Source organism: Columba livia, chromosome 1 (genome assembly GCF_036013475.1).
Source record: "Columba livia isolate bColLiv1 breed racing homer chromosome 1, bColLiv1.pat.W.v2, whole genome shotgun sequence".
In the NCBI taxonomy this organism is placed as follows: domain Eukaryota; kingdom Metazoa; phylum Chordata; class Aves; order Columbiformes; family Columbidae; genus Columba; species Columba livia.
The window spans coordinates 179377359-179395123 of NC_088602.1; the positions used below are offsets into that span (position 1 = coordinate 179377359).

Consider the following 17765-nt stretch of genomic DNA (forward strand, 5'->3'; position numbering starts at 1 on the left):
GCTGCTAAATGAAAAAAAAAAAAAAGTAGAAAAAAATGTAGAAAAGAGGAACATTTCAGAATCAGGCTATATGGGGTTTTAACTCTGTACAACTAGAGGATCTACTTCTTCAGTCCCATTCATACTGTAAACTTTCTCCCAGCAATTACAAAACACAAAGATTGTTCAGGCTTCATTCAGCCCTCAGTAACTGCGTGTTCAATTTTGTAGATTACTTCAGAGCCAAGTTTTGCAGTTATCTGAAAAGGCCATGGGAATACTGTGTATAAAAGGCCCGTAAAACCTTTTGAAAATGCATAGCTATTTGTTTTTTAACTTCATACCAGATATATTTCCATGTGTACTTTTGGCAAATCACCAAAGCTTCAGAAGCTCTGCTTGGTCACACCTGAAAAACAGAGATTAAAAAAAGCATAGCAAATGAAGAGAAAAAATGCAACAGCACCACCCTGCTGCCATCCCTTTGTCAGACAGATAATAACAAAAGATCCACTCAAAGAACTGCAGTTGTGTAACCTCTAGCAGATAAATAGAGTTTTTCAAAAGTGAACTGAAATGAAAAAGCTAGGCTAAATCAAATTCTTTCTTCCCCCCAGTTCAAGCATGGCTGTTTTCAATTGTATTGAAGCAGAAATAAAAATGTTTTAACATTCCTGGTAGTGAGAAACAAGAGCAGAAGTCCATGGAGCCAGCGGAAAAATTGCTGCCATGAATAAAAGTTTCATAGCAACCCTAACAACACAGGTCAGGAAGAGACCAAAAGAGCTTGTTCAGCCCAGGGGTGACAAAACTTTGGCACAGGCACCAGATCTCTAACTGACATGGATCTGGGCTGGCACTGGGGTCTTTTGAGTCACAGGGCCCTTGACAATAAATCTGGCACTCTGTGGTCAATCACTAGTCTGATCCAGCCTCCAGCAGTAAGACAGGTTTGAACGTATCCAGACACTGGGGACAAATATTTGCCAGTCATGTGCTTCACAGTCTCTGGTGAGGAGACTATAAGGTCCCCAGGTAAGATCTTGCCAGGATTTAATTCTTCAGCCAAAATAATTTCACAGCAATTTCAGCTGTTTTATTGTTGTCCCTCTCCCAGCATCCACGAGAACAGTCAGCTTTTGTCCTCTTGATAATAACATACTACATACGGAAAACTATCACCTTAATGCCTCTGAAGCTTTTCTCATTCAGACTGCACAGACCCAAGTCTTTCAGCCTTCCAGTATGTATCACTGTCTGTGCTTTCCTCTCTGCTAAGAAGTGAGTGTAAAAACCTCCAGGTGAGACTCTGTGGAAGGAAAGGTGTTATTTAACAAAATCTGTAAGTACATTGGCTTTACCCACTCACAGTCATTTTCTCAATTATTTAGTTCACTTTCACACCCACACACTTACAAGAACCAAGGCGTGTTTGAGTGGTCTGGCCTGGGTCACTGTGTCCAACACAGAGGACAAAGGGCCTCCATCCTTGGAGATATTCAAAAGCCATCTGGACATGGTCCTGCGTGACTGGCTCTGGGTGGTCCTGATTGAGCAGGAGGTTGGACTAGATGACCTCCAAAGGTCCCCTCCAATCCCAAACATTCTGTGATGCTGTGAAGGGATACCAGGTGTCAGGTCTCCATCACATCTGTTAAACAACGGCAAAGCTAACTTTTGGACAGGTCTTTAATACTCAAGAGCCAAAATTTACTATGACATGATTCTTTGCATCAAAATGTTGCTTACTCACACCTCCATAAATTTTAGGCAAGTCTGCTCCAAGTTCCTTAAGGTTAGGTACTAGAGAGAGCACAAATCTGATGAGGAGCAGCTGAGGGAACTGGGGCTGTTTGGCGAAAATGAGGCTGAGGGGAAACCTTATCACTGTCTACAACCACCTGAAAGGAGGCTGTAGCATGGAGGGTGTTGGTCTCTCCTCCCAAGTGGAAAATGATAGGACAAGAGGAAATGGCCTCAAGTTTTACCAGACAAGGTTTAGATTGGATATTAAGAAAAAATTCTTCATGGAAAGGGTTGTCAGGCATTGGAACAGGCTGCCCAGGGAAGTGGTGGAGTCACCATCCCTGGAGGTGTCTAAAAGGCATTTAGACAACGTTCTTAGGGACATGGTTTAGTGCTAAAGTAGGTTGTGGTTGGACTCGATGATCCTGAGGGCCTCTTCCAACTGAAATGATTCTACGATTCTATGATTTTGTTCTATAATCTGTATTCCAGCTGGGCTGAAAGGAGAAGGAATGGCATATGTGATGTGCTGTAACCTTCTTCCCATCTTCTTGTTGTCAGAGTCTAGGGTCTTCTGCTGACAAGCAGCCTGTAGTCTGGCCTCCTGGGCTTAACACAGGCAATAGTCCTCGATTTTACTCTTGTAGACTATGTTCTGTTTTATGATTATAGTCCAATTTTTACATTGTTCTGCTGTTTCTTCTCATGCTTATGCAACTATATCCATTCATACTTCATTTCTACCATCCTAATATTTCCATTACAAGTCAGTACCTCTGTCCACCTTCTTTCATTGCCTGACCCTTCATTGTAAGGTATAGTGCCCAACAATACAGCAAGTCCTTACCTGTATCCCAGGTAAGAACTCTCTCACTGTGAATACGATAGCTGTACCTCTTTGAATGTGATACTCCTTTTAACATACTTCAGAGCAACAATTAATTTTTTTGCAGCACTATCATGTTGGCAACTTATATATCTATTGGATTCTGTAATAAGTCTTAGATTAATTTCTACAGTTGAGTCCTTTGTCAGGCTATTTCCCATTTTGTATTTCTGTAGTTGATTTCTGTAGTGGACATTTTTGCCCTTGTTTTCATTATATTTCATAATTTGGTCAATTCTTTCTCATTTGTGAAGATAATTTTGAAATTCAAATGTTGTCTCTCACAGTGCTTGCACACTGCTGGGAAACAAAATCCTTACTGCTTAAACCATAGTCCTAGCAGAATAAAGACCATGAGCATCAAGAAAGCAGAGAGTCAGCAAATTTGGAGGACTGGTAGGTCAAGTGTATTTTTTTAAAAGATAAAACAAACAACAACAGCAACAAACAAAAACAAACAAAACCCCAAACCAAACCAACAAGTTGGAAGGAAAGAGTTTTTTGGGAAATATATCAGTTATTGGAAGACAGTGTGTTAAGGCCACTACAGCAAATTATATCAGTGCAGACAAAATTTGGGAAGAACAGAAGGAGACAAGTATCCCTGTGTGAGGAATTCTTTAAGGATACAGAGGTCAAAGTGGTTCATCACTGTGAGATTCACTGCAGAGTGGAGAACACAGCCATATTTCTATTCAGCATTCTTAGGTGGAATGAAAGAAGTAATTATCTCAGAGACCAAACAAAGTATATTATTTGTCATTTCATAAAACATTAGTGTTTTTAATCACTGCTGGGACATGGTACCTTTATGTCTGAAAGCAGGTGAATTTTAAAGCATAACCAAAACTGTATTGAAATTCAGTAACGGAAAAGAGACCATTTGAAATGCTCTGTTAGATAGCCTGCAAACCCCCTGTTCTAATGAAGAAATAAAATCAGAGAGAAATAAAAACAATAAAATGGTCATTCATCACAAGAAATTCCCTTAGTGCACTAAATTATTCAGAAATTTGTTGCATTAAAAGTCAGTAAAAGAAAACGCAGGAGAATGCACTTCCAGTTCACCAAAGCATATCTTTTTCCTGGTACTGTTAAGTTAGCGCTTGCAATCTGTCCAAGTCCAGACAAAAATGACTGTAAAAAGTTTTGAGATAATTTTTTTTACCAAGCTCTGGTGTTTATTTTAGTATGATCCACAGATAGGGAGAGCAGTGAAGCATTAAGGGAAGTGAAAATTGCTCAAACTCTGAATGGCTCTAGAATATTTCTTTTACTTTGGTCATGTTTCCAATTGTATGTAATCCTCCCAGATTTCTTAATTCTCACTCTTGCATGCAACCTCCAGTCTGAGATGACAACTTCAGTCTCTTTTGCCCTCTATTGAAGTGAATTGGTAACAAAAATTGCCAATAATATGTGAGCTACAATATATAAAAGAGGATATAAATAATTGATCTCAGACCAGTGGCCTGTGTAATTACTTTATGTAGAAGTTTCATAAGTGCTGCCAAGTCATCTGCTGGCTCTTACCTATGTGTTCAGCTTACCTTTTTTCACTAGCGGTCCTTAGTATGGGATGTAGACATGATAATTATACAGCAAATATCTTGTCTGACATTTTAGTGTGTTTAATACAGAGTTTAAATTCTTCGAAAAGGTCTATACATGGCCAATGTATATTTAAGAATAATAGACTCAGAGTTCAAATACTTTTATTTTTCTAACACAAATGTTTGAACTCAAATAGTGGAGAAAAATTAAATTTCAGGGAGTTACTGAGGTTATTTCACCAGCCGAATTACGAACAATCACATACAATCATTTCATTTGCAGTGCACTATACTAGTTTTATGATATTTTAACTGTACTTACAAAAAAAATCAATTTAGTCCCACGTCTGTCTGGATATCCCTAAGTCACAGGAAATCTGTAACAAATCTTAAACATTTTTCAAGAGGGGGCAAGTTCTCAGTCATCCTGCCTTTACTCTGCAAGCACTCAGTAGGCTACAAACATTTCTATAGGTAGCTGGTATGGAAGGCAAAGTCATCCACATGGATTAGTTAGTTCTGGTATGGTACATTACTAACATGACTAGTCCTTTCAAAGCCGGTGCTAGTACTTCTATGTGTTGCTGCCCCTTACATGGGGATATACCAGGTTAGAATTAGCTGTGGTGTCTGGGCAGCATGTTCAGCTGATCACAGAATGTCAGGGATTGGAAGGGACCTCAAAGATCATCTAGTCCAATCCCCCTGCTGGAGCAGGAACACCTAGATGAGGCTACACAGGAATGTGTCCAGGCAGGTTTTGAATGTCTCCAGAGAAGGAGACTCCACAACCTCCCTGGGCAGCCTGTTCTAGTGCTCTGTTACCCTCATGGAGAAGAAGTTTCTTCTCAAATTTAAGTGGAACCTCTTGTGGTCCAGTTTGTACTCACTGCCCCTTACCATTGTTTGTCACTGAGAAAAGCCTGGCTCCATCCTTGTGACACTCACCCTTTACATATTTATAAACATTAACGAGGTCACCACTCAGTCTCCTCTTCTCCAAGCTAAAGAGACCCAGCTCCCTCAGCCTTTCCTCATAAGGGAGATGCTCCACTCCCTTAATCATCTTTGTTGCCCTGTGCTGGACTCCGTCCAGCAGTTCCCTGTCCTTCTTGAGCTGAGGGGCCCAGAACTGGACACAATATTGCAGATGCTGATGGAGAAGGCAAGTCTCACACTTGCGAGACTGCAACTGAATTTTGACTTAGTGCTCTGAGAAGATACAAAGAGCTATGGGTAGTACTGGCCTGAATCCCATGGAGGTCATTAAACTGATCTGAACAGTGTGGTGCAGCATTCCCATGTCCAAGCCCAGGTACAGCCTGGGTGTGTACAGGAGAGGAGAACACACAACCACGTCCTGTAACTGAGCATTCAGACTCTACTGGGCAGCGCTAACAGAGGGATATACAGGGTGTTTCAAAAAGATAGACCCACTTTCAAAGCAGTACACCATTCAAATTGGGTCCACCATTTTGAAACACCCTGTATATTCTCAGAGGAGCAAAAAACTGAAGTTACCTTGTGATAAATATGCATGTGGAAGTCAGAAAGGGTTGTCTTGGCAGACTAACTTATATGGTTTACATCCCCTCCCCTCATCATCACCATCTCCCTTCACTATGGTGGCCCACGCATCCCACCCTGCAGCCAGTGTCCTTTTTGACTGTTCTTCCAGCAGGATAAGCAAGTACTCCCTCCGTGCGCTTTCAGAAAGCCTCTGTGTTTGTGGTAAGCAAAACGCTTCCAGTGTCTGCTATTGTACATCTCCTTCATCAACTGCAAGCACACATTTTCAACTAAAAGCTGAAGAGGGGGGAAGAAGAGGAATTGTGAAATCAACCCCACAATTAGATAAGTGAAGAATTAATGTCAAAATACTTCACAGTACTTTTAAGGATAATTTGATTCCATCCTGTGGCCATGAAACAATCTTAAAATAACTTGTCAATAACCGTATCCTGCAGGGGTAGAAGAAGACCTTCTGGCTTTAATGAAAAACTTGGCAATCAGGCTTCATAAAGTTTTACTTATAGCTGAAAGCACGAATATAAACACACAACAAAACATTTAGCAACTGTTTGATTCATATTTGTGGTTTTGAAGCTCAGTAGTTCCTCCCAACAGGTAGAGGGAAATTTCAAACTCCTTTGGCTCCTTCTCTTCCAGCAGAAAGGAAACAGCTTTCTGCTCTTTCTGGACCAGCCTCTCTATACCAGGGTGGTAGCTCTCCTGCTGAGGCTCCTCTTAATTCGCAACAGTCACTCCTCTAATCTACAGTAACATCCCCGTTACTGGGTTGTTTTGCTGTTAGATGCTATGTCTGTACTTGCTTGTGGTCGTGTAACCGGTGTACCTCAGTGAACTCCACAACATGATGTGAGAGCGCTCTGTGACAGGCTTCAACGCTCCCACAGGAGTTGGAGGAGCACATACACCTGTCTGTACCTGCGTATCAACACCCCTGCCTCTCTTCTGCAAAAGGAAATGGTTTGGACACCAGTCCTTCCTCCTTCTCCACTCCATTGTGCCATGTTGCACCTCGCTGTTTTTCACCTGTACTCCGGGAAGGAATTGTGCTGATAACGAGAGTCCTGATCCTCCTGAAAGATGTGGAAGGAGGGGTTGTGCTGTACTCTGGTTTGGAGTCTCAGGAGGAATACCGATGTGCTCCGCAAAGTCTGATTATTGCACTTGAAAGAGAAATGAATCCGTTTCCACATATTTTCTATGCTTTGCAAAATGCAAGATAGAAAAACACTCTTATTTAGTACTATGAAGTATTAAAAATATATAGGGAGAGAGTGTGAGAATTTTCTAACCTCAAGATATATGTCAGCTTTAAGCAGCTTGTTTTTTCTTTCCCTGTGTCATATTTCTCTTTTATTTTCTGCTAAAAGTGAGCTTATACGAGACTTAAGATGTTAGCTGGATAAGAGCGATACCAGTCACCAGTAGGAAACAGACGTGTGAGGAAGCTGGGACCGCAGGCTGATGTGCCCTCCCTTTGCTGTGTGTTTGACACCTGTGGCGATTTCAAAGTGAAGAGTTTGCTCTGCTTGTCTCTGTGGCTTTAGCCTCCTCAGCACAGGCTGCTGCATCGCCAGGAATGTGGATGCTTTCTGCTGCCCAGGATCCTGTTTTGTTACTGTTTCCTCCTTCGGCCATTTGCCAGAAAATCACCTTGGAAACCCAGGCACCAGCTACCATGGTCACTTGGAGGAGAATATGTTTCCTTCCATGGCATTGGGTATTAGGAGGAGGAAGCCCACAAGCTTTTTATGCTGGAGTAAATTCGGTGGGACTGGACTCAAAGAGCTGAATATCAACCTTATTTCCTCCATCAAATCCCCAGCGAAAACACCAGAGATGCAGAGTGTAAACAAGGGCAGAACGTGGCTTTCTGTGAATGTGCTCACACCAAGCTGTGAACTGATGTCTTACAGACAACTTGCCTCTGACTTATTACCAACCCAGAGAAACTCAAGAGTGAGATAAACATGAATAAACCAGAAACTTGTTCTCCCCCAAATGTGGGTGCATAAAATTCCTTGAACCAGAAATAAAAGCCTTTGAAAGCACTCACTTCATGGTTGAACTAAAAGTATGACTATGCCAGTATCGTACACTCAGAAATGGCTTGGAAAAGGATGTGGAAAGCAGTGTAAGAAATAGCGCAATTATTTTTCCTTACTCCCAGAATCCTGGAATCAGCTAGTTGGGTTCAAGCACTATAGGATCAAAGGCTGAGCAGATGAGGAGGATGAGGAACCTGTTGACTGCCTCTAAGAAAAAAACAGAAAAGTTCCTCAGGCTGGTGTGTGAAGACTTGAAGCTCCTCTCCATTGTGACCACATACGCTGCAGCAGAAACATCCTCACATCAGGTGTTGTATTCAGAGCAAGGGAAATACAGCAAATACTTAATGCTCCTCTGTGGCCAGAACTTTTCCAGGTATACGTTGTTACCATTCTACTTCCATCTCAAAGCCTTCTGAAAGGTGCTAGACCCATCTAGCTCCCTACAGAGACAGGGTTCATCAGGATGCTGATGAACTGGTAGATCACAAAGTTATTGAGGCCACATTGTGATTCTGCAGAGTACCAGAAGATTTATTTAACACTTTGCAGCAGTTTTCCAGATCTGCAATTTGAAACCATTCTGTTTGCTTGTGAACAGCAACTCTGCTCATTGCAACTGGAAATGAATCCTTCAAAGCAAGAAATCTTCCTCCACACTTACAGATGAGACCATTCTCAAAAGTGGATCTGAGACACCAAATCACTACTACTCCTGACTCTTCATTCTTACTTTTCCTAAACTTTCATTCTGAAGGATGATTTTCCCCAATAATTTTTAAGGAAACAGTAAATCCAAAGTCAAATACCACAAGAATATTTCCTGTTAAATTCAGTGGTTCAGCATGGAAATGTGAGTGGAGACACATCACTGCCAATGCACAGAAGGGTGTGAACAGATTTGAGCTTGTTTTGCCCAAGCTATGAGCTGACTAGATGCCAGCCAGCCAGTCCAGAAGCTACACAAACATGGTAGCATGCCTCATGTATTCCTAACCCTCTTTAAGCCCTTGCAACCCAAAATAGCCCTGCATATTATTTTCCACATTTTACTGAAGTATGAAGAAAATAAATTGTACAATTGCTGTAGCCCTTTCAAAACCAGATTAAAGAACATCAGTAAATTCAAGTTGTTTGGGGCACACTCCATTCACACTGGATAGCCCATTAAATCACACTAACTCTCACAGCAACACGGTCGTGGAAACTACCGTTGAATGATCAGTTGGTTCCCTGTTATGCGATATCCCCTTGGAACACCCGGGATGCTTTTACTGTATTTGTATCACCATCAGCATCTTTGGTTCCCCTAAAAGCAGCTGATGGTTTTCAGTAAGCTCAGCTCAAGTGAAGTGTTCATCTCTGCATTGATCAATTTTGTGCACGCCCTACACAGTCGTGGGTAGAGTTACAGCCTTTTACTGCTAGCAGGCAAGAGGAAAATCAACTCTGCTTACATTAACTCACAAGTTCCCTTCAGAAACATCTATCTGCACCTCCACTACCTGCTTACTTGCAATTTCACTACCATCTTTTACTATTGCATCAATTCTGAAGTTCAGTTTCTAAACAGATGCAGTAAATTCTGTGGAAAGCATAGGCTTCATCTTACCATGGGCAGAGTGCAACAAGAATTGGACCCTTCCCTATGCCTCAAGACCCTCCAAGAGGTTGTGTTCACTTTTAGTGATTTTTAAAATTTGCCATATACTCCAATTGCTCTGCACATGAACTTGTCATGGTTTAACCCGGGCTAGCAATACAACCACGATAGCCACCCACTCACCCCCTCCCCCATCCTCCCAATAGGGGAGAGAATCAAAAGGGAAGGGAGACACTTGGATTGAGATAAACACAGTCTAATAAAGTAACAAAATACTAACACATTACTAGTAAAGGCAATTCCTCACGACCATGCTGAGCAGCCAGTCCCAGGAAAAAGCACCTGGTCCCACAGCTGATCCCAGAGAAAGAAAAGAGGATGTGACTGGCATCTCTTGAGAAGTCTCATCAAACAATATCCACATGCTGTAGCTATCTGCAGATGCAATGCTGCTCATTTCCATCAAGTTTGCAAATTCATGTTTGCATTTTGATGATTGGAAAGACCTTTTTCACACAAAGTCCTGTATTAGAAAAGGAGGACGTGGCATTTAGCCAGGCACATGGGCCACCACTGGGCTGCCTTGGCAGTGACTGACCCTTTGCCTTGGCAGCAAGGAGCTCCTTGTGAACCCCCCTCTCCCCTCAGTCTTCAGTCCACGTCAGCACAGACAAAATGGATTTTGATTCAGTTTGTTTGGGCTTGGTTTAAGACACAAGAGGTCGTACAAGCCAGAAGGAAAACACCCCATTGTTCTCATCTGAGGGCCATGAACAGCACTCCAGTATTTCAGGGAGGAGATGAGGATTTTAAACCTTCCCATCCTGTTATTGGGAATGTGGGAATCCATCCATCTCTCTGTTAGCAGGGGCAGGGGAGGGGGCAGCCCTTGCTGGTGTGCTCACCTGTATGCTGATGTGAGGGAAATCTGGTCCCTTTTCATCCTTTCCATACACGCCTCTCTGCTAAGGGCCCTGGAAATCCTTCACATTAGTGGTGCTTCTGTCCTTGCAGATGCACATCTCTTGGTCACACACAGAGTCCTAACCTTTTTTTCCACAGATGTTTCTGGGGATCATCTTCCTGGTGTGCCTTTCCATGCAAGAGCCATCTGAGTGTGCTGCCACACTAAGCGACATCAGGCAGCATTGCTCATTAAAATTACAGCCAGGCACAGCCAGTTGTCAGCTGAGACTGATGTGCTGGTAGGCTGGTTGATGGCAGAAGGAGCCCCATGTAAGACAAGAGTCTCTTGTGGTCATAAGAGGAATAAACTGAGGTGCTGAGCTACCCTTAGCTGTACACCTGGAATTCCCAGACTGGCTGTAATGTCTGATTTGCAGTAACGTGATAGAGTATTTTGTGTGGTTTTATATTTCTTTTTGTTGAGGAAGAACATTTCTGACTCTATAGTCTGAACTCTCAACTTTGATATATCCAATTAGAGCAAGAAGTTTCCTCTAGGAACCTCAGAGCTTTGTAAAGGTCAAATCTCAAAGTCAGAATTTTATTCTGAAAGACGGTTTCAGTGAGGGTTAGGGTGCATTAGGCCAGGGCTTGGATCAAATCTGTTGGTCCTAACAGCTGCTTTTCATTCAGAATAAAATTTAAGAAACAGTAAAGCTCCTTCATGGAATTAGATAGCTGAAACAAAAAGAGCTATTGCCAAGAACACAGCAATATACACCACTGTAAGGATCCCAGATAAAAGAGGTTTTCTTTGGGCTGAATACAAATGCAGAGGTGTGGGCACTGTTTGATGAAGCTAGACATGAAGAGAAGCAGCAGGACTGTCTCAGGCTGACACAGGAAGATCAGAAAATCAAGGAGATAACCAGAGCAAGCATTAGGCACACAGCTTCTTAAAAAGTCTATAACCAGAGACAACTTTCCTCGAGAGCTCTGCTGGAATAATTTTGAAATTGAGAAGAAAGTGCTTGCCCATTTTTGATGACTTCGGTTTTAGCCTTTGTACATAAAAAGGACAAAAAGTCAGAAAAGGATCTGACTTCAACGTAAGTTTTTCTTCCTGAAGGAAAGTTCCAGTAAGACTGCAAGCACTGAATAGCAGTTTGTATCCAAAAAGGAAAAGGAGATCTCTGAATCTTGCCATTGTTCCAGCAGGCTCTGTGCAGGAGCACAGAGTTCTGTGGGCTGGGGCAGACACAGTCCTACCAGGCAGAGGGTAATTCAAGGTGTAACCACCTTAAAAAAGTGTAAAAATTTTGTAAAAAACCCCAAAACTTAAAAAAAATTAAATTGTAACTGTTTTTTAAAAAGTGAAACTCCTTCAACGTACCAGGCCATGAATAGCTAATAGGACAGTAACAACAGTAACAGAAGAAATCATTATAGCCTGTTCTTGATTTGTACCTGTCGAGGGTTAAGATTGCAGGGTGATAATAAAACCCTGGCAGATGTATTGTTAACCCCCTCTCCTCACCCCCCCCACTTCCCCCTCCCTCTCCCCCCTTTTTCACTAAGGAGAGGCGATTGGGAGGAAAAGAAGGACAGAGTGAAGAGAGTTGGAAAAAATTAAAGATGTTTTACTAATGCTACTAATAAGAATAGAGAAAATAATACAGAATATACAAAACCAATCTTGAAAGTCTCAGCAACTGCAGAGCCGGCAACCAAAGTCCTGGATTAGACTCTGCAGCCAATCGGAGCTGGATTCAGGCTCTCACTAGGCCTCAGTTCGCAGGGACGACTAGTAAGGTCCTCTTCTAATGTCGGCCATAAGCAGAAGGGAAAAGGGAAAAGGGAAAAGCACACGAGATCCTCGTGATCTCCCACTTTTATATGAAGTATTCACGTGAATGGAATGTTATACACAGTTGGTCAGTTTCTTGGTCTCTTGTTTCTCGTCGCCCCTCTCGCGAGATGTCCGTCCGTGCTTATCAATAAGTTTGCATTCCATTGCTAGGTTTACCAAAACATGTGTCTGGTTCTCCAGGAAAATGCAGTTAATACGAAGGCTTTAGCTGACAGGCAAAATTCACTGAAAGAGAAACTTGTTTTTAACAAAACCGGGACAGTACCTCAACTAGAACAACTCCACCTCTCCTCCCCAACTGTCACACTGGTCTAGGAGGGATCAAGCGGGCAGTGGTAGCACCTCTCCAGGGAGATGTGCTGTGCCCAGCTGGCGGGACTGCGGTGTCTTGCCCAGGCGCTCCTGCCTTGGTCAGCCTGGAGGAACCTCCCTCTGCCCCTCTTCGGGAACAGTAACACTCTTTCCAGACTAACTGGTTTTGAGGAGCACTGAGAGCCTTGATCACCAGGAATAGAGGTTCTTTCCAGTCCTACAAGGAGCTATAGTGGGTCATGGAAGCATCATAGAAGGCCAGCCACTAGATCTGAGTTTGAGCACTACATTCTCCTTCTCTTGTGGGTTTCTCACCTGTGCAGTAGCTCGGCCTTCCTTGAGGAAAGCCTCCTCCTACACAATCTGCAAAGCTTCATGATAGCTTCCTCAGATGAGAAAAATCTTCCTTTCTTGTGAGGTCAAAGGGCCAGTACCTCTGGAGCATTCTTTTGACTCAACAGGTCAAAGTTTAAAGAAACTTCATACCCTGCAATGTATAAAAAAGAAAAGGGTGGTTGAAGCAGAAGGCCTTCAGGGGCTTGTGCAGACAAAATGAGTCACCAAGGGAAACCATATTAAAGTGAAAGTAGGTAGGAAGCTCAAGCCTGGAAGCACAGCCTGGCAGCTTCTGTGAAGTTTGTTTGTGCATTCGTTAGCTTGAGCCTTATGGGACTAGTTAGTTCTTCAGTGAATTTCCATTTCCTAGAGCTCTTTGAAACTTTCCATAGTTGCACTCATCCCTGAAAATCCAGGCTAGACTTACTATTTAAAATGCATTTATCATTTTTGAAGTGCAGAATACAGGATGAGGGGGCTGACACCAACAGGGTGCAGACAGAAAACAAAGCCACATGATAATTTTCTAAACATATGACATATGCTTTCATTAAGAATGAATTACCAGATGGTTCTGGTTGCTTTAGTTATGGCCAGTGGTACAACGCACTCACAAATTCAAAGGAGAGCAGTTACTTCTTGTGAATAAGAGAACAGCTTAGTAGAGGAAATAGTCTCAGAATAAATATCACCAGTACAAAAGAAAAAAAAAGGCTGCCCATTAGACACTAATAAAACTAGAAAACGTGATTGTTTTAAAGAAGATGGAATGGCCCTTGAAATTTGGCTGTTTCTATTTACCTTTTGAAATAAAAGTGGCCACAAAAAACGTTACGGGCTTTGAATATCTGGAGATAGAGAAGTTGCCCCTTTTTGACTCAGCAGAAGTGCCTGTGAAGTAACTGAACTGCTGGGATCTGTGTGGCTTTCGGGAAGGGTGTGGGAAGGCAGAGCGATGGGCACAGGCTGCTTTTAGGAGCCCTGGACGCTTCAGCCATGCCTGCCAGCACATACCAACAGGATGCAGCTGTCCCCATGTCCTGCTGCCACATTGGCCACTTTTGGATGGTCTCAGTGTTCACTGAAGGACTCAGCCGCCTACCTGGTATTATGGATATTTGGGTGTTTTAAGGGGTCTAGATGAATTAGATTACTAAGCAGAACTATAGATGAGTGCTCCCCCAGACATAGCTGGGATGGCTTCTCATGGAAAGATAGATAATTTTTTAACTAGTGTTCATTAAGACCTATAAAATGGTGTGTGTAAGAATGGTACTGAGATGGTATGTGTCAGAAAAGCACTTGTAAGCTGCTTCACCCCTATCACACCACTCACCACTGTCAGAAGCAAGCTGTTAGCAGAAAGCCTCAGCAGATGTTATTGCGCTCTCTGGGGTAAGGGAGGCCATTAGGCATTTCAGCTGCAGGGAAAGGCCATTTTGCTTCAGAACTCCTTTCCAGTCCCACAGCGGTTAATAATTCCTGACAATTATTTCATTGATCTTGGTCTAAGGATTACAAGACAACACCAGGCTAAGAAACTCTTCCAAGATCACAGGACAAATCACTGATAGAGCAAGGAATAGCAATGGAAAGAATCCAGATTCACATATTGGTAAAGATGAGTATGTTTTGTTCACAGAGTACTTGTGCCTGTCCATAAAGATGGATCTTTATGGAAAAGGTTAGCTGAATAGTCCAGGATTGGATAGTTCAGTTCTCTAGAAAAAAAAACCCTCATTAGCTTTGGATAAAATATTTTTTGTATACATTTTTCCACTAAAAACATTAAATAAATTATCAGAGACTGTGTGGGCAGCATGCAGCCGTAGTACCGGAATTTTGCTACAGAGAAATTATTAGGGAATACTTTTTAACTCATATGTGCTCATAGCTCCGGTGATTCCAACTGCATTAGGAGACTCATACCTGCCCAGTATGCATGTATATGCATACATAATCTAGAAATATACTTAAATTGCTACTGAAAGTAAACAAAAAAAAATCCCAATATAATGTTTTAATAATAAGATTACTAATACCAAATTGTTGTGATCTTAAAAGAAAGAATACATAGTTATTTCATCTAGGCACTTGTTATTTTCCTGATCCTGGTTTGACAGAGTCACCATTAGCGTGGAGTTATTTTCACTGCTGTATTTAACAATATGTGGCATTCATGTTAGTGCAATTAAACACACATTCACTCATGCATGCTCAGTATCGGCACTAATAGCCACTTAACTAAAGTCACTTTTAACCATAATTTATATGCAGCCCTAGGGTAGCTCATTAGTTCACTCTCATTGCTATTTATATATCCACGAGCCTTGTTACAGAGCCGGGGATTGTTTACAGCCACCTCGGAAGCAGAAGGCGAAGCGCTGGAGTGAAACGCAGCGCCGGCCGGGCCGCCTCCCGGTGGCAGCATCACCTCAGCTACCGCCACCGCCCCGCTCGCCGGACACCGCGACCTGCGGGGAAACCGCGGAGGTGATCGGGGGGAAGAAGGGAAAGGGAAAGGGAAAGGGAAAGGGAAAGGGAAAGGGAAAGGGAAAGGGAAAGGGAAAGGGAAAGGGAAAGGGAAAGGGAAAGGGAAAGGGAAAGGGAAAGGGAAAGGGAAGGGGAAAGGGAAAGGAAAAAAGGAAGAGAAAGAAAAAAGAGATGAGATAAAAGCGAAGAGAGGAAAAAAGGAAAAAGGAAAAAGGAAAAGGAAAAGGAAAAGGAAAAGGAAAAGGAAAAGGAAAAGGAAAAGGAAAAGGAAAAGGAAAAGGAAAAGGAAAAGGAAAAGGAAAAGGAAAAGGAAAAGGAAAAGGAAAAGGAAAAGGAAAAGGAAAAGGAAAAGGAAAAGGAAATAAAAGAGAAAAAAGAAAAAGGAAAAAATAAAAAGGAAAAGAAAAAAGGAAAAGAAAAATTAAGAGGAAAAGGAAGAGGAAAAGAAAAAAAGGAAAAGGATAAAAGAGAAATAAAGAGAAAAACACGAAAAGTGAAGAAAAAAAGAGTAAAAAGGGGAAAGGAAAGAGAGGAAAAAAGTAAAAAGAAAAGATAAAAAGAAAAAAGAGACATAGAAAAAAGGGAAAACAGAAAAAAGAAAATCAAAAGAAGAAAAACAGAAAAAAGGAAAGAGAAGACAAAAGAGAAAAGAGGATAAGAAAAAAGAGGAAAAAGAGGAAAAATAAAAAAAGAAAAGAAGAGAAAAAGGAAAATGAGAAAAAAGAGGATAAAAGAGAAAAAAAGAGGATAAGAAAAAATAAAAGTGAAAAAAGGAAAAGAGAAGAAAAAAGAGAAGAAAAGATGAAAAGAAAAAGAAGAAAAAATTATTGTTATACTAACAGCTCAGGGGTTGGAAATGTTATTAAACAGAGCAGATTAGGTGACATTTCTCAAAGAAAATAAAAATGCATTTAATTATTGTTTGAAACCTCTGGAGGCCTTTAAACAAATAAAAACATTAGAAATTTGTTGCCACTTTGCTGTAGATTTGACCATACACAATGCAAGGAGGAAAACATTTTGTATGGTTTATACACTCTGTATTTGAATACACTAATTTATGTTCCCTGTATATAAGTTCCTTTAGAAAACAGGACTGAATTCATAACTTACAGTGAATAAGAATGCTTTGGTAATTTTCACCATGCAAAGGATTAATACACAAGAAATGCACAAGTGCTGGTCAGATTTTGCCTCCCAGTTACTTTTTCCGGTGCCTAGTACATGATTTTTCAAAGGAAAGAAAGGGCCTCACTTGCAAAAATGAACTTGTAGTACTGAAAATTTAGGTTTGTCAACCCAACCTGGGGGGTACGATGTGGAACAGTGGTGATGTTCACTGCTCAAGCATCTGAGACACTGATTTCTGGAAAATTGTTCCCCAAAATAGTCTGAAGGAGTCCTTTCTTGACATCTGTGTACTGGAAGCAAAATTGCAACAAGGAGGAGCTGCCATGGTGTAGTGTTCTGATGGAGTTCCCATTCATTCCATCCATCCACGGATGCTCATACCAGGAATTAAAAACTAGACAATATTTAACAAAGAGAAAATAACTAATGAAATCCTGAACGTATCAGTCGACTATAACCTTTTTTTACAGATTTACCATCTGTCTTTTCCAACTTTAGCTCACCAAATCCACCCCACCAAAGAGAAAAAGGCTACTCTTGAGCTGGGCCACTCTAAGTTTCATTCGTTGGAGAGGGAGGGTACAGGAGAAGCTGCCAGCGAGCCTTTTGTAATTCCTTGAGTTCCATTCACTCAATGATATTAGAAACTCAAGAGACAGGCATGTCCTGACCTGTCCTGTTGAAGCAAGGTCTGCCTGGACGTCCCATCACTGGAAAACCAGCAGTGAAGTTCCAGTTTACCAGTGCCTGGTAAGCTCCTACCTTGCCCCCAACGTGCAGGTTGACTTACCGAGAGGGAAGGAACCTCCAGCATGCAGAACCACCAAGTAACAGCAGATAACTCCTACAGGAACTTCCCTTCAGCAACAGATAAGGAAGGACTATGCAAAAAACACGAAGAGGTTTTACGCATTTGTTTGCTTTCAAATGCAAAAACTTTGGTCTGATCATGAGTCCCATGTGCTGGATAACAGGTTTTTGTGTTGAGAGTGGCACTTAGTGGCTGTGTGTTCGCTGTGTTTTCAGTTTATCGTATTCTGTTGTGTCTCTGTCTGCAAGGGAAACTGGTTTTTTTCCCACAGAAAATAATAATCCAAAATGGAGGTTATCCTTACCCAGAATTCTCATCTTTGCCAAACATTTAAGCAGAAGCAGTTGCCTTTATTAACAGAAGATCCCTATAGGATCCATTATGGGACCCCATTTCACTGTGAAAGAAATCTCCCCAAGTTCTGTGTGTGGAAGTAAAGTTACTGGCTTCAAAGAGTTTGTATTTTACAGGCTTCTTCCTCTACTCTCAGCCACACTAAGTGCATTATCTCTTTTCACTTTGAGGGACTGGTACTTAATCTGACTCACCAGACTGCAAATC

At 41.7% G+C, this 17765-nt stretch overlaps 1 long non-coding RNA gene across 1 annotated transcript; it reads right to left on the reverse strand.

Annotated features, from left to right (window-relative positions):
* Positions 1 to 11870: 11870 nt before the first annotated feature.
* LOC135578205 (uncharacterized) lies at positions 11871 to 17420 on the reverse strand. Its single transcript, XR_010469547.1, has 3 exons — positions 17184 to 17420; positions 12749 to 12920; positions 11871 to 12346 (listed from the first exon to the last, which is right to left on the reverse strand). It is a non-coding gene; the product is annotated as an uncharacterized LOC135578205 (long non-coding RNA).
* Between the last annotated feature and the right edge of the window lie 345 nt (positions 17421 to 17765).